The sequence below is a fragment of the Arachis hypogaea genome, chromosome 1 (genome assembly GCF_003086295.3).
Source record: "Arachis hypogaea cultivar Tifrunner chromosome 1, arahy.Tifrunner.gnm2.J5K5, whole genome shotgun sequence".
NCBI classification, from domain to species: Eukaryota; Viridiplantae; Streptophyta; class Magnoliopsida; order Fabales; family Fabaceae; genus Arachis; species Arachis hypogaea.
In genome coordinates, this window is record NC_092036.1 from 46,318,165 (window position 1) to 46,342,571 (window position 24,407).

The window sequence follows — 24,407 nt, forward strand, 5'->3', positions numbered from 1 at the left end:
TCGAGAAGTCGTTAGGTGGCCTCCATGGTTGACGAGATCTAGTTCGACAAGGCATTCTAGATTCATACCACTGACCAGTAGACGATGTAGCGTATCATAGAACAGCTTTGCATAGGCAAATAGTAGAGTATTGGACAGGATCATCATCATTCTTTTGCTCCCGCATCTACCTTGGTTTGGTTACCGAGCTTCTCACCGGGGCCTAGCACCTTGGTGCACGAAATTGTGATCATCAATGGCGCCATCAACATGGTATGCTCAATTGCAATCTCAACTCTTTATCACAACTTCGCACAACTAACCAGCAAGTGCACTGGGTTGTCCAAGTAATAAACCTTACGCGAGTAAGGGTCGATCCCACGGAGATTGTCGGTATGAAGCAAGCTATTGTCATCTTGTATATCTCAGTCAGGCGGATTCAAATGGTTATGGAGGATTAATGATTAAAAGATAAATAAAACATAAAATAAAGATAGAGATACTTATGTAATTCATTGGTGAGAATTTCAAATAAGCGTTTGGAGATGCTTTGTCCCTTCCGTCTCTCTGCTTTCCTACTGTCTTCATCCAATCCTTCTTACTCCTTTCCATGGCAAGCTGTATGTTGGGCATCACCGTTGTCAATGGCTACAGTCTCATCCTCTCAGTGAAAATGTTCAACGCGCTCTGTCACAGCACGGCTATTCATCTGTCGGTTCTCGATCATGTCGGAATAGAATCCAGTGATTCTTTTGCGTTTGTCACTAACGCCCCACAATCGCGAGTTTGAAGCTCGTCACAGTCATTCAATCCCTGAATCCTACTCAGAATACCACAGACAAGGTTTAGACCTTCTGGATTCTCAAGAATGGCCGCCAATGGATTCTAGCTTATACCACAAAGATTCTGATTAAGGAATCCAAGAGACATCCACTCAATCTAAGGTAGAACGGAGGTGGTTGTCAGGCACACGTTCATAGGTGAGAATGATGATGAGTGTCACGGATCATCACATTCATCAAGTTGAGGAACAAGTGATATCTTAGAACAAGAATAAGCTGAATTGAATAGAAGAACAATAGTAATTGCATTAATACTCGAGGTACAGCAGAGCTCCACACCTTAATCTATGGTGTGTAGAAACTCCACCATTGAAAATACATAAGTGATAATGGTGATCATTGGCTTCAGCCCCAGAAAGGGAACCAGAAGAACCAAGATCGATCCCAAGATCTAAAGTGATCCAAAGATTAAAAATACAATAGCAAAAGGTCTTATTTATAGAGAACTAGTAGCTTAGGATTTACAAAAATGAGTAAATGACATAAAAATCCACTTCTGGGCCCACTTGGTGTGTGCTTGGACTGACCATTGAAGCTTCTATGTGTAGAGACTTTTCTTGGAGTTAAACGCCAGCTTTTGAGCCAGTTTGGGCGTTTAACTCCAACTTCTGTGCCAGTTCCGGCGTTAAACGCCAGAATTCTTGAGCTGACTTGGAACACCTATTTAGGCCATCAAATCTCGGGCAAAGTATGAACTATTAAATATTGCTGGAAAGCCCAGGATGTCTACTTTCCAACGCAATTAAGAGCTCGCCAAGTGGCCTTCTGTAGCTCCAGAAATTCCACTTCGAATGCAGGGAGATCAGAATCCAACAGCATCTGCAGTCCTTTTTCAGCCTCTGAATCAGATTTTTGCTTAAGTCCCTCAATTTCAGCCAGAAAATATCTGAAATCACAGAAAAACACACAAACTCATAGTAAAGTCCAGAAAAGTGAACTTTAAATAAAAACTAATAAAAATATAATAAAAACTAACTAAAACATACTAAAAACATACTAAAAACAATGCCAAAAAGCGTATAAATTATCCGCTCATCACAACACCAAACTTAAATTATTGATTGTCCCTAAGCAACTGAAAATCAATAGGATAAAAAGAAGAGAATATACAATGAATTCCAAAAACATCTATGAAGATCAGTATTAATTAGATGAGCGGGGCTTTTAGCTTTTTGCCTCTGAACAGTTTTGGCATCTCACTTTATCCTTTGAAGTTCAGAATGATTGGCTGCTATAGGAACTTAGAATCCGGATAGTGTTATTGATTCTCTTAGTTAAGTATGATGATTCTTGAACACAACTACTTTATGAGTCTTGGGCGTGGCTCAAAGCACTTTGTTTTCCAGTATTACCACCGGATACATCCATGCCACAGACACATAACTGGGTGAACCTTTTCAGATTGTGACTCAGCTTTGCTATAGAGTCCCCAATTAGAGGTGTCCAGGATTCTTAAGCACACTCTTTTTGATTTGGATCACGACTTTAACTGCTTAGTCTCAAGTTTTCACTTGACACTTTCACGCCACAAGCACATGGTTAGGGGCAGCTTGGTTTAGCCGCTTAGGCCAGGACGTTATTCCTGTAGGCCCTCCTATCCACTGATGCTCAAAGCCATGGATCCTTTTTATTTTTACCCTTTCCTTTTGGTGTAAAGGGCTATTGGCTTTTTCTGCTTGCTCTCTCTCTCTTTTTTTTTTTTGAATTCACTACTTTTTCTTGCTTCAAGAATCATTTTTATGATTTTTCAGATCCTCAGTAACATGTCTCCTTTTTCATCATTCTTTCAAGAGCCAACAATTTTAACATTCATGAATAACAAATTCAAAAGACATATGCACTGTTCAAGCATACATTCAGAAATCAAAAGTATTGCCACCACATCAAAATAATTAATCTATTATAAAATTCAAAATTCATGCAATTCTTCTCTTTTTCAATTAAGAATATTTTTCATTTAAGAAAGTGATGGATTCATAGGACATTCATAACTTTAAGGCATAGACACTAAGACACTAATGATCATAAGACACAAACATAAATAAAACATAAAGCATAATTTTCGAAAAATAGAAAAATAAATAACAAGGAGATTAAAGAACGGGTCCACCTTAGTAATGGCGGCTTGTTCTTCCTCTTGAAGATCTTATGGAGTGCTTGAGCTCCTCAGTGTCTCTTCCTTGTCTTTGTTGCTCCTCTCTCATGATTCTTTGATCTTCTTTAATTTCATGGAGGATGATGGAATGTTCTTGGTGCTCCACCCTTAGTTGTCCCATGTTGGAACTCAATTCTCCTAGGGAGGTGTTGATTTGCTCCCAATAGTTTTGTGGAGGAAAGTGCATCTCTTGAGGCATCTCAGGGATTTCATGATGAGAAATTTCCTCAAGTCAATGAGTGGGATCTCTTGTTTGCTCCATTCTCTTCTTAGTGATGGGCTTGTCCTCATCAATGAGGATGTCTCCCTCTATGTTATATCCAACTGAATTACAGAGGTGACAAATGAGATGAGGGAAGGCTAACCTTGCCAAGGTAGAGGACTTGTCCGCCACCTTATAAAGTTCTTGGGATATAACCTCATGAATTTCTACTTCCTCTCCAATCATGATGCTATGAATCATGATAGCCCGGTCTATAGTAACTTCGGACCGGTTGCTAGTGGAAATGATTGAGCGTTGGATAAACTCCAACCATCCCCTAGCCACGGGCTTGAGGTCATGCCTTCTCAGTTGAACTGGCTTCCCTCTTGAATCTCTTTTCCATTGAGCGCCCTCTTCACAAATGTCTATGAGGTCTTGGTCCAAGCTTTGATCAAAGTTGACCCTTCTAGTGTAGGGGTGTTCATCTCCTTGCATCATGGGCAAGTTGAATGCCAACCTTACATTTTCCGGACTAAAATCTAAGCATTTCCCCCGAACCATTGTAAGCCAATTCTTTGGGTCCGGGTTCACACTTTGATCATGGTTCTTGGTGATCCATGCATTGGCATAGAACTCTTGAACCATTAAGATTCCGACTTGTTGAATGGGGTTGGTAAGAACTTCCGAACCTCTTTTTTGGATCTCATGTCGGATCTCCGGATATTCACTCTTTTTGAGTTTGAAAGGGACCTCGGGGATCACCTTCTTCATGGCCACAACTTCATAGAAGTGGTCTTGATGCACCCTTGAGATGAATCTCTCCATCTCCCATGACTCGGAGGTGGAAGCTTTTGCCTTCCCTTTCCTCTTTCTAGAGGTTTCTCCGTCCTTAGGTACCATAAAGATTATGGATAAACGAAAAGCAACGCTTTTACCACACCAAACTTAGAAGGTTTACTCGTCCTCGAGCAAAAAGAAGAAAGAAAAGAGTAGAAGAAGAAGAAAGATAGGAGATGGAGGGGGGCTTTGTGTTTCGGCCAATGGGGAGAAGTAGTGTTTAGGTTGTGTGAAAATGAAGGAGTGAAGATGGGTTTATATAGGGGTAGAGAGAGGGGTAGGGTTCAGCCATTATGGGTGGGTTTGGGAGGGAAAGTGGTTTGAATTTGAATGGTGAGGTAGGTGGGGTTTTATGAAGGATGGATGTGAGTGGTGAAGAGAATGGTGGGATTTGATAAGTGAAGGGTTTTTGGGGAAGAGGTATTGAGGTGATTGATGAATGGGTGAAGAAGAGAGAGAGTGGTGGGGTAGGTGGGGATCCTGTGGGGTCCACAGATCTTGAGGTGTCAAGGATAACTCATCCCTGCACCAAGTGGCGTGCAAAAACACCCCTTATGGCAATCCTGGCGTTAAATGCTGGGCTGCTGCCCTTTTCTGGCGTTTAACGCCAGTTTGGTGCCCCTTTCTGGCGTTAAACGCTTAGAATGGTGCCAGACTGGGCTTTAAATGCCTATTTTGCTGTTTTCACTGGCGTTTAAACGCCAGCAAGTTTTCCTCCAGGGTGTGCTGCTTTTCTTTCTGTTTTTCATTCTGTTTTTGCTTTTTCAATTGATTTTGTGACTTCACATGATCATCAACCTACAGAAAACATAAAATAACAATGGAAAATAGATAAATATAACATTGGGTTGCCTCCCAACAAGCGCTTCTTTAATGTCAGTAGCTTGACAGTGGGCTCTCATGGAGCCTCAAAGATACCCAAAGCAATGTTGGAACCTCCCAACACCAAACTTAGAGTTTGAATGTGGGGGTTCAACACCAAACTTAGAATTTGGTTGTGGCCTCCCAACACCAAACTTAGAGTTTGACTGTGGGGGTTCTGTTTGACTCTATTTTGAGAGAAGCTCTTCATGCTTCCTCTCCATGGTTACAGAGGGATATCCTTGAGCCTTAAACACAAAGGATTCTTCATTCACTTGAATGATCAATTCTCCTCTGTCAACATCAATCACAGCCTTTGCTGTGGCTAGGAAGGGTCTGCCAAGGATGATGGATTCATCCATGCACTTCCTAGTCTCTAGGACTATGAAATCAGCAGGGATGTAATGGTCTTCAATCTTTACCAGAACATCCTCTACAAGTCCATAAGCTTGTTTTCTTGAATTGTCTACCATCTCTAGTGAGATTCTTGCAGCTTGTACCTCAAAGATCCCTAGCTTCTCCATTATAGAGAGAGGCATGAGGTTTACACTTGACCCTAAGTCACACAAGGCCTTCTTGAAGGTCATGGTGCCTATGGTACAAGGTATTGAAAACTTCCCAGGATCCTGTCTCTTTTGAGGTAATTTCTGCCTAGACAAGTCATCCAGTTCTTTGGTGAGCAAAGGGGGTTCATCCTCCCAAGTCTCATTTCCAAATAACTTGTCATTTAGCTTCATGATTGCTCCAAGGTATCTAGCAACTTGCTCTTCAGTGACATACTCATCCTCTTCAGAGGAAGAATACTCATCAGAGCTCATGAATGGCAGAAGTAAGTCCAATGGAATCTCTATGGTCTCATTTTGAGCCTCAGATTCCCATGGTTCCTCATTGGGGAACTCATTGGAGGCCAGTGGACGTCCATTGAGGTCTTCCTCAGTGGCGTTCACTGCCTCTCCTTCCTCCCAAAATTCGGCCATGTTGATGGCCTTGCACTCTCCTTTTGGATTTTCTTCTGTATTGCTTGGGAGAGTACTAGGAGGGAGTTCAGTAATTCTCTTGCTCAGCTGACCCACTTGTGCCTCCAAGTTTCTAATGGAGGACCTTGTTTCAGTCATGAAACTTTGAGTGGTTTTGATTAGATCAGAGACCATGGTTGCTAAGTCAGAGGTATTCTGCTTAGAACTCTCTGTCTGTTGCTGAGAAGATGATGGAAAAGGCTTGCTATTGCTAAACCTGTTTCTTCCACCATTATTATTGTTGAAACCTTGTTGAGGTCTCTGTTGATCCTTCCATGAGAGATTTGGATGATTTCTCCATGAAGGATTATAGGTGTTTCCATAGGGTTCTCCCATGTAATTCACCTCTTCCATTGAAGGGTTCTCAGGATCATAAGCTTCTTCCTCAGATGAAGCCTCCTTAGTACTGCTTGGTGCATTTTGCATTCCAGATAGACTTTGAGAAATCATATTGACTTGTTGAGTCAATATTTTGTTCTGAGCCAATATGGCATTCAGAGTGTCAATCTCAAGAACTCCTTTCTTCTGACTAGTCCCATTGTTCACAGGATTTCTTTCAGAAGTGTACATGAATTGGTTATTTGCAACCATTTCAATCAGCTCTTGAGCTTCTGTAGGCGTCTTCTTCAGATGAAGAGAACCTCCAACAGAGCTATCCAAAGACATTTTGGATAGTTCAGAGAGACCATCATAGAAAATACCTATGATGCTCCATTCAGAAAGCATATCAGAAGGACACTTTCTGATTAATTGTTTGTATCTTTCCCAAGCTTCATAGAGGGATTCTCCTTCCTTCTGTCTGAAGGTTTGGACTTCCACTCTAAGCTTACTCAATTTTTGAGGTGGAAAGAACGTTGCCAAGAAGGCATTGACTAGCTTTTCCCAAGAGTTCAGGCTTTCTTTAGGTTGTGAGTCCAACCATGTCCTAGCTCTGTCTCTTACAGCAAAAGGGAATAGCATACGTCTGTAGACCTCAGGGTCAACCCCATTAGTCTTGACAGTGTCACAGATTTGCAAGAACTCAGCTAAAAACTGATGAGGATCTTCCAATGGAAGTCCATGGAACTTGCAATTCTGTTGCATTAGAGAAACTAATTGAGGCTTAAGCTCAAAGTTGTTTGCTCCAATGGCAGGGATAGAGATGCTTCTCCCATAGAAGTCGGGAGTAAGTGCAGTAAAGTAACCCAGCACCTTCCTTGCATTGTTGGCATTGTTGTTGTTTTCGGCTGCCATGGGTTCTTCTTCTTTGAAGATTTCTGTTAGGTCCTCTACAGAGAGTTGTGCCTTGGCTTCTCTTAGCTTTCTCTTCAAGGTCCTTTCAGGTTCAGGATCAGCCTCAACAAGAATGCTTTTGTCCTTGCTCCTGCTCATAAGAAAGAGAAGGGAACAAGAAAATGTGGAATCCTCTATGTCACAGTATAGAGATTCCTTTAGGTGTCAGAGGAAAAGAAAAGTAGAAGACAGAAGTAGAAAATTCGAACTTATCAAAGAAGATGGAGTTCGAATTTTGCATTAAGGAATAGTGTTAGTCCATAAATAGAAGGATGTGAGAAGAAGGGAAGTAATTTTCGAAAATTAAGTAAAAGATTTTGAAAACATTTTTGAAAAACACTAATTGATTTTCGAAAATGAAAGTGGAAAAGAAATCAAGTGATTTCTGAAAAAGATTTTGAAATTAGAAATCAACAAGATTTGATTGAAAACTATTTTGAAAAAGATGTGGTTAAGAAGATATGATTAGTTTTAAAAAGATGTGATTGAGAAGATATGATTTGAAAGACATTTTAAAAAATTTGATTTTGAAAATTAATGACTTGGCTATCAAGAAAAGATATGATTCAGACATTAAACCTCTCTCAACAGAAAAGGCAACATACTTGATATGTTGAATCAAATCATTAATTGATAGCAAGTATCTTTGAAAATAGAAAGAAATCAATTTTGAAAACATATGATTGAAAAGATATGATTTGAAAAAGATTTGATTTTGAAAAAGTTTGAAAACTGAAAAAAAAAATCTACATTAAAAACAAAATCTTCCCTCTTGTGCCATCCTGGCGTTAAATGCCCAGAATGGTGCACATTCTGGCGTTTAACGCCCAAAACTATACCCTTTTGGGCGTTAAACGCCCAACCAGGTACCCTGGCTGGCGTTTAAACGCCAGTCCGCCCTTCTTCACTGGGCGTTTTGAACGCCCAGCTTTTCCTGTGTAATTCCTCTGCTGTATGTTCTGAATCTTCAATTCTCTGTATTATTGACTTGAGAAGACACAAATTAAAAATATTTTTGGATTTTTAATAATAAGGAAAAATCAAAATGCAACAAGAATCAAATAACAATGCATGCAAGACACCAAACTTAGCAGTTTGTATACTACTGACACTAATGAGAATGCATATGAGACACACAAAACACTCAAGTCAAGAGAATTTAAAGTTTAGAGTAAGAAATCATCAAGAACATCTTGAAGATCACTAAGACACATGAATGAATGCATGAAGAACAAAAACATGCAATTGACACCAAACTTAAAATGAGACTCTAGACTCAAACAAGAAATTTTTGGATTTTATGATTTTCTAAATTTTTTTGTGCTTTTTCGAAAATTAAGTGGAAAAGGAAAATAAAGGTATCAAAATTCTTAATGAGAATTCCAGGAATCATGCAATGTTTAGTCTAAGACTCCGGTCCAGGAATTAGACATGGCTTCACAGCCAGCCAAGCTTTCAAAGAAAGCTTCGGTCCAAAACACTAGACATGGCCAAAGGCCAGCCAAGCCTTAGCAGATCACTGCTCCAATAGCAAGATTGATAGAAATCAACAAGCTCTTGTGATGATAAGTTGAAACCTCGGTCCAATGAAATTAGACATGGCTTCACAGCCAGCCAGACTTCAACAAATCATCATGAAACTCTAGAATTCATCTTCAAGAATTCCGAAAAAAAATACCTAATCTAAGCAACAAGATGAACCGTCAGTTGTCCAAACTCAACAATCCCCGGCAACGGCACCAAAAACTTGGTGGACGAAATTGTGATCACTACAAATTCGCACAACTAACCAGCAAGTGTACTGGGTCCTCCAAGTAATAAACCTTACGCGAGTAAGGGTCGATCCCACAGAGATTGTTGGTATAAAGCAAGCTATGGTCACCTTGTAAATCTTAGTCAGGCAAACTCAAATGGGTATGGTGATAAACGCATAAAACATAAAGATAAAGATAGAGATACTTATGTAATTCATTGGTAGGAATTTCAGATAAGCGTATGAAGATGCCTTCCCTTCCGTCTCTCTGCTTTCCTACTGTCTTCATCCAATCCTTCTTACTCCTTTCCATGGCAAGCTCAAGCAAGGGTTTCACCATTGTCAGTGGCTACCTCCCATCCTCTCAGTGGAAATGTTCAACGCACCCTGTCACGGCACGGCTATCCATCTGTCGGTTCTCGATCAGGCCGGAATAGAATCCAGTGATTCTTTTGCGTCTGTCACTAACGCCCCGCCTTCAGGAGTTTGAAGCACGTCACAGTCATTCAATCATTGAATCCTACTCAGAATACCACAGACAAGGTTAGACCTTCCGGATTCTCTTGAATGCCGCCATCAGTTCTAGCCTATACCACGAAGACTCTGATCTCACGGAATGGCTGGCTCGTTTGTCAGGCGAGCACTCGGTTGTCAGGCGATCAACCATGCATCGTGTATCAGGAATCCAAGAGATATTCACCCAATCTAAGGTAGAACGGAGGTGGTTGTCAGGCACACGTTCATAGGTGAGAATGATGATGAGTGTCACGGATCATCACATTCATCAAGTTGAAGAACAAGTGATATCTTAGAACAAGAACAAGCAGAATTGAATAGAAGAACAATAATAATTGCATTAATACTCGAGGTACAGCAGAGCTCCACACCTTAATCTATGGTGTGTAGAAACTCCACCTTTGAAAATACATAAGAACAAGGTCTAGGCATGGCCGAATGGCCAGCCTCCCAATGATCTAAGATAGCATCAGAACAAAGATAACTACCAAGATATCTCAATACAATAGTAAAAGGTCCTACTTATAGAGAACTAGTAGCCTAGGGTGTACAGAGATGAGTAAATGACATAAAAATCCACTTCCGGGCCCACTTGGTGTGTGCTTGGGCTGAGCATTGAAGCATTTTCGTGTAGAGACTCTTCCTGGAGTTAAACGCCAGCTTTGGTGCCAGTTTGGGCGTTTAACTCCAGTTTTTGTGCCAATTCCGGCGTTTAACACTGGAAATTCTGAGGGTGACTTTGAACGCCAGTTTGGGCCATCAAATCTTGGGCAAAGTGTGGACTATCATATATTGTTGGAAAGCCCAGGATGTCTACTTTCCAACGTCGTTAAGAGCGCGCCAATTGGGTTTCTCTAGCTCCAGAAAATCCACTTCGAGTGCAGGGAGGTCAGAATCCAACAGCATCTGCAGTCCTTTTTAGTCTCTGAATCAGATTTTTGCTCAGGTCCCTCAATTTCAGCCAGAAAATACCTGAAATCACAGAAAAACACACAAACTCATAGTAAAGTCCAGAAAAGTGAATTTTAACTAAAAACTAATAAAAATATACTAAAAACTAACTAGATCATACTAAAAACATACTAAAAGCAATGCCAAAAAGCGTACAAATTATCCGCTCATCAGTAACTATATTGTATTTACGTTGACAAAGTGACTCGAATAGTAACTCAAATAGTAACGATGATGTTGCATTCAAGAACAAATAAACGAACTAAACAAAGAACAATCACAAATTACACCCAATAACAAAGGAAGGAACTAAACAAAGAACAATTGCAATAGTAACACCTAACAAAGATATGACACCGCTAAGTTTTGTCCGTGGATTGATTGGGACAGCCTCTCCGGTATTACCAATTTTCCGGAATAGACCATACCGTTTCTCTTAGCGCACTCCTTCATCCATCTCATTACAAAACCTCATGGAAACCAGTCTACCAGTTCCTTTCCTGCGCATGGCTGGATTAGGATGCAATCGTATTTCGTACCACTTCGACCATAGCTTTTCATCTAGTATCGGTGGGAATTCCACCTCATACACCTTGAAACAACCTTTTACCTATATACCGGATGCATGTATGGATCCCATTTGATGCTTGTGGCGGCACAAGCGGCAAGCACATGACGACATGGAAAATGGAGTAATTGGAAAAGACTACAGTCACACATGCCCTCTATCAGTCGAACACATAATGAACCTTGAGATCAACCCTCGAAAGGGTCTAACTCCTCAACCACAAATACTAAAGCCCTTATGTCGTAGTGAGTAACACGCATCTTCGAGATTACCTCCCTGTTCTTCTTAATTGCAGCTACAATCCATTAGGAAAATTGATTCCCCATTGCCAGATGTGCATATGCCTCCCTGCCCTTTCTAACAAACAACTCTTGTAGCCTCTCATAAGTTCAACATAATATGGATGCAATTGGTAAATACCACGTACCCTTAAGCACTGCCTTCGTGCACTCAAACAGGTTCGTTGTCATGTGCCTAAACCGGCAACCGCTTTCGCAGTGTTGTAACCATATTTCGTTGTTGAATCTACCGTCCCAATCCACCATCTCATGTGACAAACCTCTCAATACATCCATGTACCACTCGTACCTAGCCTTGTTTGGACTATAAGTAGCATTAACGAGTATCGCTTGCCTTCGGTAGACTTGAAATGAGATATGAAATTCACGGCGATACGCTTGACACAATAAGCATGGAACGCTCTGGGATGGTGCCAGCCACTATCATCGGCTCTCAGTGTAGCCTTAATCGCTTGGGATCTATTAGATATAATCAATAGGCCTTCTTGTGGGGTCACATGTCGTCTCAAGTTGGTAATTAAGGAAGAATGACTAGGACTCCGTACTCTCAGACTCAACAATTGCAAACGCCACTAGAAGAATATTATTGTAACCATCCTGTGCCACCGCAATAAGTAACACACCACCATATTTTCCATACAGATGTGTGCCATCGACTGAGTCAAAGGGCTTGCAATGCTTGAAAGCCTCCACACAGGCAAAAAAGACCCAGAATACCTTATCAAATTGGCTGCAGTCGCGTACCACCAAGTGCATATCATAGTACGGTACAGCCCTGAAATCACATACTATTGTGGGACAATAACCATGCAACACTTGGAGCAACCTCGACACCCTATTGTATGAATCCTCTCAATCACCGTATATATGTGCAATTGCCTTCTGCTTCGCCATCCAGACCTTTTTCTGTATGAGGGTTTGAAGTGATAGCTTTGCCTAACTATACCTTCTAGAACAGAGATACTGACGGATGGGCTGGACTGTATCAAGGCATGATGACACTACAGATGAGATTGTTGTCCAACTATCGATGGTCCTAAGACATGGTGGGTGCTAAACACGTATGTGCACCTCCAAACTTACACACCCTCCCTAACAAAATAAAATATAAATGGTAGGCATTTATAACAATTATAATCATGATAAATAAAAAACTACACCACAATTAAAAATGAACTCATCAATATCCAAGACTCTGTCGGAGGGTAACACGATGACTCCAAGGACATCTTGTTGCAAATTGTCGGCAATGGACATGGTACTTTAATCAATCTGACTCCATAACTCGATACTCAGCACTTCTTCGGATACTGTAATTCTTCACACCTTGCATTACTTCCTTTCTGCTTTTGAATCTATGGCCAACCCTAAACTCCACACCACCGTCTATATTGTAATCGTCTCCACCCATGTTGAAAAATGTAGTTTTCTCGTGCATTATGTCCAGATCCAATGTATGATAATGACTGGGTACAACTTATAAGGCCGGAAATGGGTGCGGGATAGGTAGAAGATACTAAACTGATGTGTTGACCAGCGTCTCTGGTACAAACCCCTCATAATCATCATCATCTTCAGAAAAATAACTATCGTTGCTATCGGCAACATACTCCTCATCAGACTCCTCACCATCCACATCCATGCCTCCCACTGGACTAGCACAATGTAGCAGTGGTGGTGCAAGAGGTGGATCATCCTGCATGAAATTTGAGTGGCCAGATCTACTAGCACCGACATCATTAACCTCCGCAAAAAAGCTTCATCACTTGTTCTGCCATAATTCTCCTATGGATGTCAAACATGAAGTGCACATGCTTGTCGCCATGGAGACAAAACAGACGAAATAAAAAAACTCAATTTTCCATCGGTGCTAGCAACCTATACCCAACCATTCCAACCTCTTTTCTCCCGTTAGCACAAATGCCTCTCAATATTATACTCTTTAGCTCAGACAAAGAACTTACTCGTCGAGTGCGCAACAAAATGTGATTATCATACTCGAATATCACCCCAATGCTACTGTTTCTCATATGACAATTGGGATACACACTTTCAACCACATATCTACCACTACTAGACATTTTATCTTAATTTTTGGAAGAAAAAACAGAAGGAAGAAGAATTGAAATGTTTATGGAAAATACAAATGGTTGCAGCTCTTTTTATAGCTGTTGAAAATTTGTCATATCGTATCTTGTTTACAGTATAAATGTCGGAACTTACCACTTATCTCGTTTATACTATAAACGAGATAAGTGATAAAATTTAAATTGGTAAAAACGCTACAAATTACATATTTTCGTAATTAAAAAATTTATTTTATTTATTTAAAAAAATCCTATATTGTTAGCATAGTCAAATAATTATTTTTAAGATTCATTTTTTAATTTGTGGTTATTGTTAGTGTAAAGAATTAAATCATAAATTGTCACATTAAATAAATAAATGATAATTTATCACTCAAGAAATTAAAATATTTTTCTAAACTCAAATTAATATCTAATAATTAGAAGTATAGCAATTGAACTCTTATATTTTCATTAGCTTCTTAACAAATATAATATATAACCAATAATATTATTTTTAATTGGTTTTTATTTTTTATACTAACTTTATGTTAGATTAAAAAAATTGTCGACTAAATATGATACCTAATTTAAAAAGATCTTGTCATGTAGGATCAACAAGCAGCAAAAGAGTTAGATGCATGGTGGTTCTAATACATGACATGGAAAAGAAAATCCTTCTCTTTCCAACCATTAACTCTTCCAACCATTTTTATATCTCTTGGTACTTGGTACCATCTATGTTGTTTCCTAAAGCTGATTCTACATATCAGAACTGAATATAATGCATCTAACTTAATCCTAAACATTAATTTGAGAAATGGAATTAGTTATCATTTTAAAAGTTTATGTGGGTTCTAGACTATATATTTTTTTCAAGTATTATAGAACTCCTATGTCCTAATATACCTATCAGGTATCAGCAATCTCCCGTTTCCAATTCTGAAAAGTTTGAATTTCATAATATGTAATAATTTTTTTTAATACCAAGTTGAAACTTCCAATTGAATTCCGTGAATAATTACTAAATTTTTCTTAGAAAAAAAATATGGTGTTCAATTTCTTAGTAAGCAGGTGATGAAGTTAATAATATTTGAGAATAACGACACTGAAAAGAGACCAATAAGGACCAGCTTTATTTACATCATCCGGGCATATAATTTGCCGTGACATTATTACTTTCACCTCTTTCATACAACAAATTAAACAAAATATATGTGTGAGAATGTGAGATTAGACACTATTATTATTAATATATGTCTAAAAATTTGATGTCTAATTACTAAAGAAATTAAATAATTAATATTTAATTTAAAAATATAAAAATTAACAAATTTTAAATATCTAAAATTTATTATAAAAAATAAGTTAGATAATATTTGGCCATATAATATTTTTCTACACAGTAATGTATGTCTGTGCAATAAAAACGTTAATCCTGCTAAGATGAAAGGATTAAAGTTAAAACCTGAGAATCTTACTATGTTCCATTATTCCTGCTAGAATATGTGAATATATAGAAATTTATTTATTAATTTAATTAAAGTCATGAAGAATACTAGTTACAATAATGTATAATCACTATAAGATTTATATTTAATTGAGAAAAAATTTTAGTAGAAATTTTTAAAAACTTTTAAAATACACTTAATTTATAAAAATTTATAAAACTCTCTCTAATAGTTAATTCATAATTAAAATTTACACTCTTACTCACAACAATTCTCTTTTCTCTGAGTTTTCAAAACTAAGACTGAGTTAGAGAGAAGAGAAGAGAATGGCGACAAAACTCTAAGTTCTCTACCATCGTGTAGCTGCCATTGCAGTCACTGTTTCTGCCGTCATTTCTGCTACCGTTTTCGTCGCTGTTGCCGCCACAGTCGTTGTGGGAAGCTTCTCAATCAAGCCACCTTCTCTATCAACATTATGGTTTTAGATATGTTTGCTTTGTAGCCACTCTTGCTATAACACCCTACCATACAGAGCTTTACGCCTAGGTCGTAAATTAAAGGTGGTGAGGCGCTACGACCTCTAAAGACCAAAATACATACGTGTGTATATATATATATATGTGTGAAAGATAATTTAACTAGGAGCCTTGAACAAAAAAGTAAGCAAAACAAAGTATAAATCTCATCGCACTCGAAACGTTGAGAATAGAAAGCGTAGAAAACAGAAAGCAGGAAGGACAATATATATATATATATATATATATATATATATATATATATATATATATATATATATATATATAATTCCAACAAATTATATAACAAACTCTAGTCTCGACCTACGAAGTAAAGGCTGACCAAAGTATATATATATATATATATATATATATATATATATATATATATATATATATATATATATGAATTAAAAACTCAAAATAACATTTCCCAAAAGTAGATCTTCACTTGCCAAAGAGTCTCCAGCACGCTCAGCGAGGTGCCTCACGTCCTACATCTAAAAAATAACAGAATATGTATGGAATGAGAACCAGAGGTTCTCAGTATGATAAAGAGGCCCATATAAATAATACATGAGGTCCCGGGAAGCCAGAGGCATTCCAACAACCCATATCAAATCTTAGAGTTCTCACTAAATCCAAAATATGGTAACTATATCTAAGGATCCTAGTCTAACTCTTCGTTTTACGTTCTCTGCAAACCTCTCAATCTATAAATGGAACAACCCTCAGCGTCTCCTCCACCAGCATGAGGGATCTCTCAGAAACAAACACAAACAAGACAAATAGGAAAAACACAAATATGGAAATCAGATACAACAAATAGATCAAGTAGTAGTTAATTGTAGTTAAGCAAATAGGCAAGCCAAAACAAATGCATACTCAAACAAAATATACAAGTGCATATGATATGTGTCTGGTTATATAGCCAAACCAACATGTCCAGTAGCTAACTCGGATATGGAACACCACAACATGGAATAGATATTATTCGTCCACCTATGCCAGTGTTTCACCCAACTCGGAGTAAGCATTATTCATCTACTCAGACAGGTGCCTCAAACCATAACTTGAATAGGGATTACTCGTCTATCCTCAGACCATGACTTGGATAGGAATTACTCGTCTACTCTCAAAATTACATCTTGGATAGGAATTACTCATCTATCCTCAAATTCATTACTCAGTATCTCAACATTTATAGATATACTCATACATAATCCTTATTATCATTGCCTCATTCAACAGTATTGGTTCATCATGAACTCAATTCTCCACTCTACAATTTCCCTGAATATCAATCTAACTTTTTCAATATGTTCGCTATAAATCCGAAACCTAAAAACTAGCTATCAGACCTTAAAAAGGGGTTACAGAGGTGAAAGAGCAGAGTGAATAGGCAAAATAGTTAGAATAAACATTTTCGGCAAAACAGGACATTCGTGCGTATGCATGGTACACGCAAAAAAACATTTGATTCTGAAAATGCAAGTCGTGCGTACGTGTACGCATGACCTTGCTTTTGTGCATACTGATGAGCGGATAATTTATACGCTTTTTGGCATTGTTTTTAGGTAGTTTTTAGTAGGATCTAGCTACTTTTAGGGATGTTTTCATCAGTTTTTATGCTAAATTCACATTTCTGGACTTTACTACGAGTTTCTGTGTTTTTCTATAATTTTAGGTATTTTTTGGCTGAAATTGAGGGACCTGAGCAAAACTCTTATAAGAAGGCTGACAAAGAACTGCTGATGCTTTTGGATTCTGACCTCCCTGCACTCGAAATGGATTTTCTGGAGCTACAGAACTCCAAACGGTGCGCTCTCAACGGCGTTGGAAAGTAGACATCCAGAGCTTTCCAGCAATATATAATAGTTCATACTTTATTCGATATTAGAGGACGTAAACTGGCGCTCAACACCAGTTCCATGCTGCATTCTGGAGTCAAACGCCAGAAACACGTCACGAACCAGAGTTGAACGCCAAAAACACGTTACAACTTGGCGTTCAACTCCAAAAGAAACCTCTGCACGTGTAAAGCTCAAGCTCAGCCCAAGCACACACCAAGTGGGCCCCGGAAGTGAATTTCTGCATCAATTACTTACTTCTGTAAACCCTAGTAGCTAGTCTAGTATAAATAGGACTTTTTACTATTGTATTCAGTGTCTTTGATTGTATTTTTGATCTTTTGATCACGTTTGGGGGCTGGCCATTCGGCCATGCCTGGACCTTCATCACTTATGTATTTTTAACGGTGGAGTTTCTACACACCATAGATTAAGGGTGTGGAGCTCTGCTGTACCTCAAGTTTCAATGCAATTACTACTATTTTCTATTCAATTCCGCTTGTTCTTATTCTAAGATATTCGTTGCACTTCAACATGATGAATGTGATGATCCGTGACACTTATCATCATTCTCACCTATTGTTGCGCGAAATTGTGAACAATACTTTTCACAACTCTCATAATCCCCGGTCATGAACCCCAAAAACTTGGTGTTCAATACCATGGCATTACACAACTTCGCACAACTAACCAGCAAGTGCACTGGGTCGTCCAAGTAATAAACCTTACGCGAGTAAGGGTCGATCCCACGGAGATTGTTAGTATGAAGCAAGCTATGGTCATCTTGTAAATCTTAGTCAGGCAAACTCAAATGGATATGGTGATGAACGCATAAAAACATAAAGATAGAGATAGAGATACTTATGTAATTCATTGGTAGGAACTTCAGACAAGCGTATGAAGATGCCTTCCCTTCCGTCTCTCTGCTTTCCTACTGTCTTCATCCAATCCTTCTTACTCCTTTCCATGGCAAGCTTATGTAGGGTTTCACCGTTGTCAGTGGCTACCTCCCATCCTCTCAGTGAAAACGTTCCTATGCTCTGTCACAGCATGGCTAATCATCTGTCGGTTCTCGGTCAGGCCGGAATAGAATCCAGCGATTCTTTTGCGTCTGTCACTAACGCCCCGCCTGCTAGGAGTTTGAAGCACGTCACAGTCATTCAATCATTGAATCCTACTCAGAATACCACAGACTAGGTTAGACCTTCCGGATTCTCTTGAATGCCGCCATCAGTTCTAGCCTATACCACGAAGACTCTGATCTCACGGAATGGTTGGCTCGGTTGTCAGGAGAGCACTCGGTTGTCAGGCGATCAACCATACATCGTGCAATCAGGAATCCACGAGATATTCACCTAATCGAAGGTAGAACGGAGGTGGTTGTCAGTCACACGTTCATAGGTGAGAATGATGATGAGTGTCACGGATCATCACATTCATCAAGTTGAAGAACAAGTGATATCTTGGAACAAGAACAAGCGGAATTGAATGGAAGAACAATAGTAATTGCATTAATACTCGAGGTACAGCAGAGCTCCACACCTTAATCTATGGTGTGTAGAAACTCCACCATTGAAAATACATAAGTATAAGGTCTAGGCATGGCCGTGAGGCCAGCCTCCCAATGATCTAAGAACTAGGTGTCCAAAGATGATCTAGAGATCTAGAGTGATCAAAAGATGAAAATACAATAGTAAAAGGTCCTACTTATAGAAAACTAGTAGCCTAAGGTTTACAGAAATGAGTAAATGACATAAAAATCCACTTCCGGGCCCACTTGGTGTGTGCTTGGGCTGAGCAATGAAGCATTTTCGTGTAGAGACTCTTCTTGGAGTTAAACGCCAGCTTTTATGCCAGTTTGGGCGTTTAACTCCCATTTTGGTGCCAGTTCCAGCGTTTAACGCTGGAATTCCTGAGGGTGACTGTGAACGCCGGTTTAGACCATCAAATCTTGGGCAAAGTATGGACTATCATATATTGTTGGAAAGCCCAGGATGTCTACTTTCCAACGCCGTGGAGAGCGCGCCAATTGGGCTTCTGTAGCTCCAGAAAATGCACTTCGAGTGCAGGGAGGTCAGAATCCAACAGCATCTGCAGTCCTTTTTAGTCTCTGAATCAGATTTTTGCTCAGGTCCCTCAATTTCAGCCAGAAAATACCTGAAATCACAGAAAAACACACAAACTCATAGTAAAGTCCAGAAAAGTGAATTTTAACTAAAAACTAATAAAAATATACTAAAAACTAACTATATCATACCAAAAACATACTAAAAACAATGCCAAAAAGCGTACAAATTATCCGCTCATCACAACACCAAACTTAAATTGTTGCTTGTCCTCAAGCAACTGAAAATCAAATAAGATAAAAAGAAGAGAATATGCAATGAATTCCAAAAACATCTATGAAGATCAGTATTAATTAGATGAGCGGGGCTTTTAGCTTTTTGCCTCTGAATAGTTTTGGCATCTCACTCTATCCTTTGAAATTCAGAATGATTGGCTTCTTTAGGAACTCAGAATCCAGATAGTGTTATTGATTCTCCTAGTTAAGTATGATGATTCTTGAACATAGCTACTTATTGAGTCTTGGCCGTGGCCCAAAGCACTCTGTCCTCCAGTATTACCACCGGATACATACATGCCACAGACACATAATTGGGTGAAACTTTTCAGATTGTGACTCAGCTTTGCTAGAGTCCCCAACTAGAGGTGTCCAGGGTTCTTAAGCACACTCTTATTGCCTTGGATCACAACTTTATTTCTTTCTTTTTCTCTTTTTTTTCGAAATTTTTTTTTGAATAGAAATGCTTTTTCTTGCTTCAAGAATCATTTTTATGATTTTTCAGATCCTCAGTAACATGTTTCCTTTTTCATCATTCTTTCAAGAGCCAACATTCATGAACTACAAATTCAAAAGACATATGCACTGTTTAAGCATACATTCAGAAAACAAGAGTATTGCCACCACATCAAAATAATCAAACTGTTAAAAAATTCAAAATTCATGCAATTCTTTTCTTTTTCAATTAAGCACAAAATTTTTTATTTAAGAAAGGTGATGGATTCATAGGACATTTATAACTTTAAGGCATAGACACTAAGACACTAATGATCATAAGACACAAACATGGACAAACATAAGCATTAATTTTCGAAAAAAAAAACAGAAAAATAAAGAACAAGGAAATTAAGGAATGGGTCCACCTTAGTGATGGCGGCTCTTTCTTCCTCTTGAAGATCCTATGGAGTGCTTGAGCTCCTCAATGTCTCTTCCTTGTCTTTGTTGCTCCTCTCTCATGATTCTTTGATCTTCTCTAATTTCATGGAGGATGATGGAGTGTTCTTGGTGCTCCACCCTTAGTTGTCCCATGTTGGAACTCAATTCTCCTAGGGAGGTGTTTAGTTGCTCCCAATAGTTTTGTGGAGGAAAGTGCATCCCTTGAGGTATCTTAGGGATCTCATGATGAGTGGGGTCTCTTGTGTGCTCCATCCTCTTCTTAGTGATGGGCTTGTCCTCATCAATGGGGTGTCTCCCTCTATGTCAACTCCCACTGAATAACAGAGGTGACAAATGAGATGAGGAAAGGCTAACCTTGCCAAGGTAGAGGACTTGTCCGCCACCTTATAGAGTTCTTGGGCTATAACCTCATGAACTTCTATTTCTTCTCCAATCATGATGCTATGGATCATGATAGCCCGGTCTATAGTAACTTCGGACCGGTTGCTAGTGGGAATGATTGAGCGTTGTATAAACTCTAACCATCCTCTAGCCATGGGTTTGAGGTCATGCCTTCTCAATTGAACCGGCTTTCCTCTTGAATCTCTCTTCCATTGGGCGCCCTCTTCACATATGACTGTGAGGACTTGGTCCAACCTTTGATCAAAGTTGACCTTTCTAGTGTAAGGATGTTCATCTCCTTGCATCATGGGCAAGTTGAATGCCAACCTTACACTTTCCGGACTAAAATCAAAGTATTTCCCCCGAACCATAGTAAGATAATTCTTTGGATTCGGGTTCACACTTTGATCATGGTTCTTAGTGATCCATGCATTGGCATAGAACTCTTGAACCATCAAGATTCCGACTTGATGAATGGGGTTGGTAAGAACTTCCCAACCTCTTCTTTGGATCTCATGTCGGATCTCCGGATATTCACCCTTTTTGAGTGAAAAAGGGACCTCGGGGATCACCTTCTTCAAGGCCACAACTTCATAGAAATGGTCTTGATGCACCCTTGAGATGAATCTTTTCATCTCCCATGACTCGGAGGTGGAAGCCTTTGCCTTCCCTTTCCTCTTTCTAGAGGTTTCTCCGGCCTTGGATGCCATAAATGGTTATGGAAAAACAAAAAGCAATGCTTTTACCACACCAAACTTAAAATGTTTGCTCGTCCTCGAGCAAAAGAAGAAAGAAGAGAGTAGAAGAAGTAGAAATGAGGAAGAAGGGAATGGCTTTGTGTTCGGCCAAAGGGGGGAGAAGTGGTGTTTAGGTTGTGTGAAAATGGAGGAGTGAAGAGGGGTTTATATAGGAGTGGGGGGTGGTGAGGGTTTGGCTATTTGAGGGTGGGTTTGGGTGGGAAAGTGGTTTGAATTTGAATGGTGAGGTAGGTGGGGTTTTATGAAGGATGGATGTGAGTGGTGAAGAGAAAGATGGGATTTGATAGGTGAAGGGTTTTTGGGGAAGAGGTATTGAGGTGATTGGTGAATGGGTGAAGAAGAGAGAGAGAGTGGTAGGGTAGGTGGGGATCCTGTGGGGTCCACAGATCCTGAGGTGTCAAGGAAAAGTCATCCCTGCACCAAATGGCAAGCAAAATCTCATTTTGTGCCAATTCTGGCATTAAACGCTGGGCTGGTGCCCAGTTCTGGCGTTTAACGCCAGCTTCTTGCCCATTTCTGGCGTTTAACGCCAGTCTGGTGCCCCTTTCTGGCGTTAAACGCCCAGAATGGTGCCAGACTGGGCGTTAAACGCCCAACAGCTAACCTCACTGGCGTTTAAACGCCAGTGGGTGCGTCCTCCAGGGTGTGCTGTTTTTCTTCCTGTTTTTCATTCTGTTTTTGCTTTTTTCATTAATTTTGTGACTTCTCATGATCATCAACCTAAAAAAATAAGATAAAATAACAAAAGAAAAATAGTTAATCATAAAACATTGGGTTGCCTCCCAACAAGCGCTTCTTTAATGTCAGTAGCTTGACAGAGGACTCTCATGGAGCCTCACAGATACTCAGAGCCATGTTGGAACCTCCCAACACGAAACTTAGAGTTTGAATGTGGGGGTTCAACACCAAACTTAGAGTTTGGTTGTGGCCTCCCAACACCAAACTTAGAGTTTGACTGTGGGGGCTCTGTTTGGCTCTGTTTTGAGGGAAGCTCTTCATGCTTCCTCTCCATGATGACAGAGGGATATCCTTGGGCCTTAAACACCAAAGATTCTTCATTCACTTGAATGATCAACTCTCCTCTATCAACATCAATCACAGCCTTTGCTGTGGCTAGGAAGGGTTTGCCAAGGATGATGGATTCATCCATGCACTTCCCAGTCTCTAGGACTATGAAATCAGTAGGGATGTAATGGTTTTCAACTTTAACCAGAACATCCTCTACAAGTCAATGGGCTTGTTTTCTTGAGTTGTCTGCCATCTCTAGTGAGATTTTTGCAGCATACACCTCAGAGATCCCTAACTTCTCCATTACAGAGAGAGGCATGAGGTTTACACTTGACCCTAAGTCACACAGGGCCTTCTTGAAGGTCATGGTGCCTATGGTACAAGGTATTGAAAACTTCCCAGGATCCTGCCTCTTTTGGGGCAGTTTCTGCCTAGACAAGTCATCCAGTTCTTTGGTGAGCAAAGGGGGTTCATCCTCCCAAGTCTCATTTCCAAATAACTTGTCATTCAACTTCATGATTGCTCCAAGGTATTTAGCAACTTGCTCCTCAGTGACATACTCATCCTCTTCAGAGGAAGAATACTCATCAGAGCTCATGAACGGCAGAAGTAAGTCCAATGGAATCTCTATGGTCTCAGTTTGAGCCTCAGATTCCCATGGTTCCTCATTGGGGAACTCATTGGAGGCCAGTGGACGCCTAGTGAGGCCTTCCTCAGTGGCGTTCACTGCCTCTTCTTGCTCCCAAAATTCGGCCATGTTGATGGCCTTGCACTCTCCTTTTGGATTTTCTTCTGTATTGCTTGGAAGAGTACTAGGAGGGAGTTCAGTAATTTTCTTGCTCAGCTGACCCACTTGTCCCTCCAAATTTCTAATGGAGGACCATGTTTTAGTCATGAAACTTTGAGTGGTTTTGATCAGATCAGAGACCATGGTTGCTAAGTCAGAGTTATTCTGCTTAGAACTCTCTGTCTGTTGCTGAGAAGATGATGGAAAAGGCTTGCTATTGCTAAACCTGTTTCTTCCACCATTATTGTTGTTGAAACCTTGTTGAGGTCTCTGTTGATCCTTCCATGAGAAATTTGGATGATTTCTCCATGAAGGATTATAGGTGTTTCCATAGGGTTCTCCCATGTAATTCACCTCTTCCATTGAAGGGTTCTCAGGATCATAGGCTTCTTCCTCAGATGAAGCCTCCTTAGTACTGCTTGGTGCATTTTGCATTCCAGACAGACTTTGAGAAATCATATTGACTTGTTGAGTCAATATTTTATTCTGAGCCAATATGGCATTCAGAGTGTCAATCTCAAGAACTCCTTTCTTCTGACTTGTCCCATTGTTCACAGGATTTCTTTCAGAAGTGTACATGAATTGGTTATTTGCAATCATTTCAATCAGTTCTTGAGCTTCAGTAGGCGTCTTCGTCAGATGAAGAGATCCTCCTGCAGAGCTATCCAAAGACATCTTGGACAGTTCAGAGAGACCATCATAGAAAATACCTATGATGCTCCATTCAGAAAGCATATCAGAAGGACACTTTCTGATTAATTGTTTGTATCTTTCCCAAGCTTCATAGAGGGATTCTCCTTCCTTCTGTCTGAAGGTTTGGACTTCCACTCTAAGCTTACTCAATTTTTGAGGTGGAAAGAACTTTGCCAAGAAGGCATTGACTAGCTTTTCCCAAGAGTCCAGGCTTTCTTTAGGTTGTGAGTCCAACCATGTCCTAGCTCTGTCTCTTACAGCAAAAGGGAATAGCATAAGTCTGTAGACCTCAGGGTCAACCCCATTAGTCTTGACAGTGTCACAGATTTGCAAGAATTCAGCCAAAAACTGATGAGGATCTTCCAATGGAAGTCCATGGAACTTGCAATTCTGTTGCATTAGAGAAACT

At 39.7% G+C, this 24,407-nt stretch overlaps 2 non-coding genes across 2 annotated transcripts; both read left to right on the forward strand.

Moving 5' to 3' along the window:
• The first annotated feature begins 6,612 nt into the window (after positions 1-6,612).
• LOC112716333 (small nucleolar RNA R71) lies at positions 6,613-6,720 on the forward strand. The gene has a single exon (XR_003160298.1). It is a non-coding gene; the product is annotated as a small nucleolar RNA R71 (small nucleolar RNA).
• Positions 6,721-24,034: 17,314 nt separating this feature from the next.
• LOC112716340 (small nucleolar RNA R71) lies at positions 24,035-24,142 on the forward strand. Its single transcript, XR_003160299.1, has one exon. It is a non-coding gene; the product is annotated as a small nucleolar RNA R71 (small nucleolar RNA).
• The last annotated feature ends 265 nt before the right edge of the window (positions 24,143-24,407 follow it).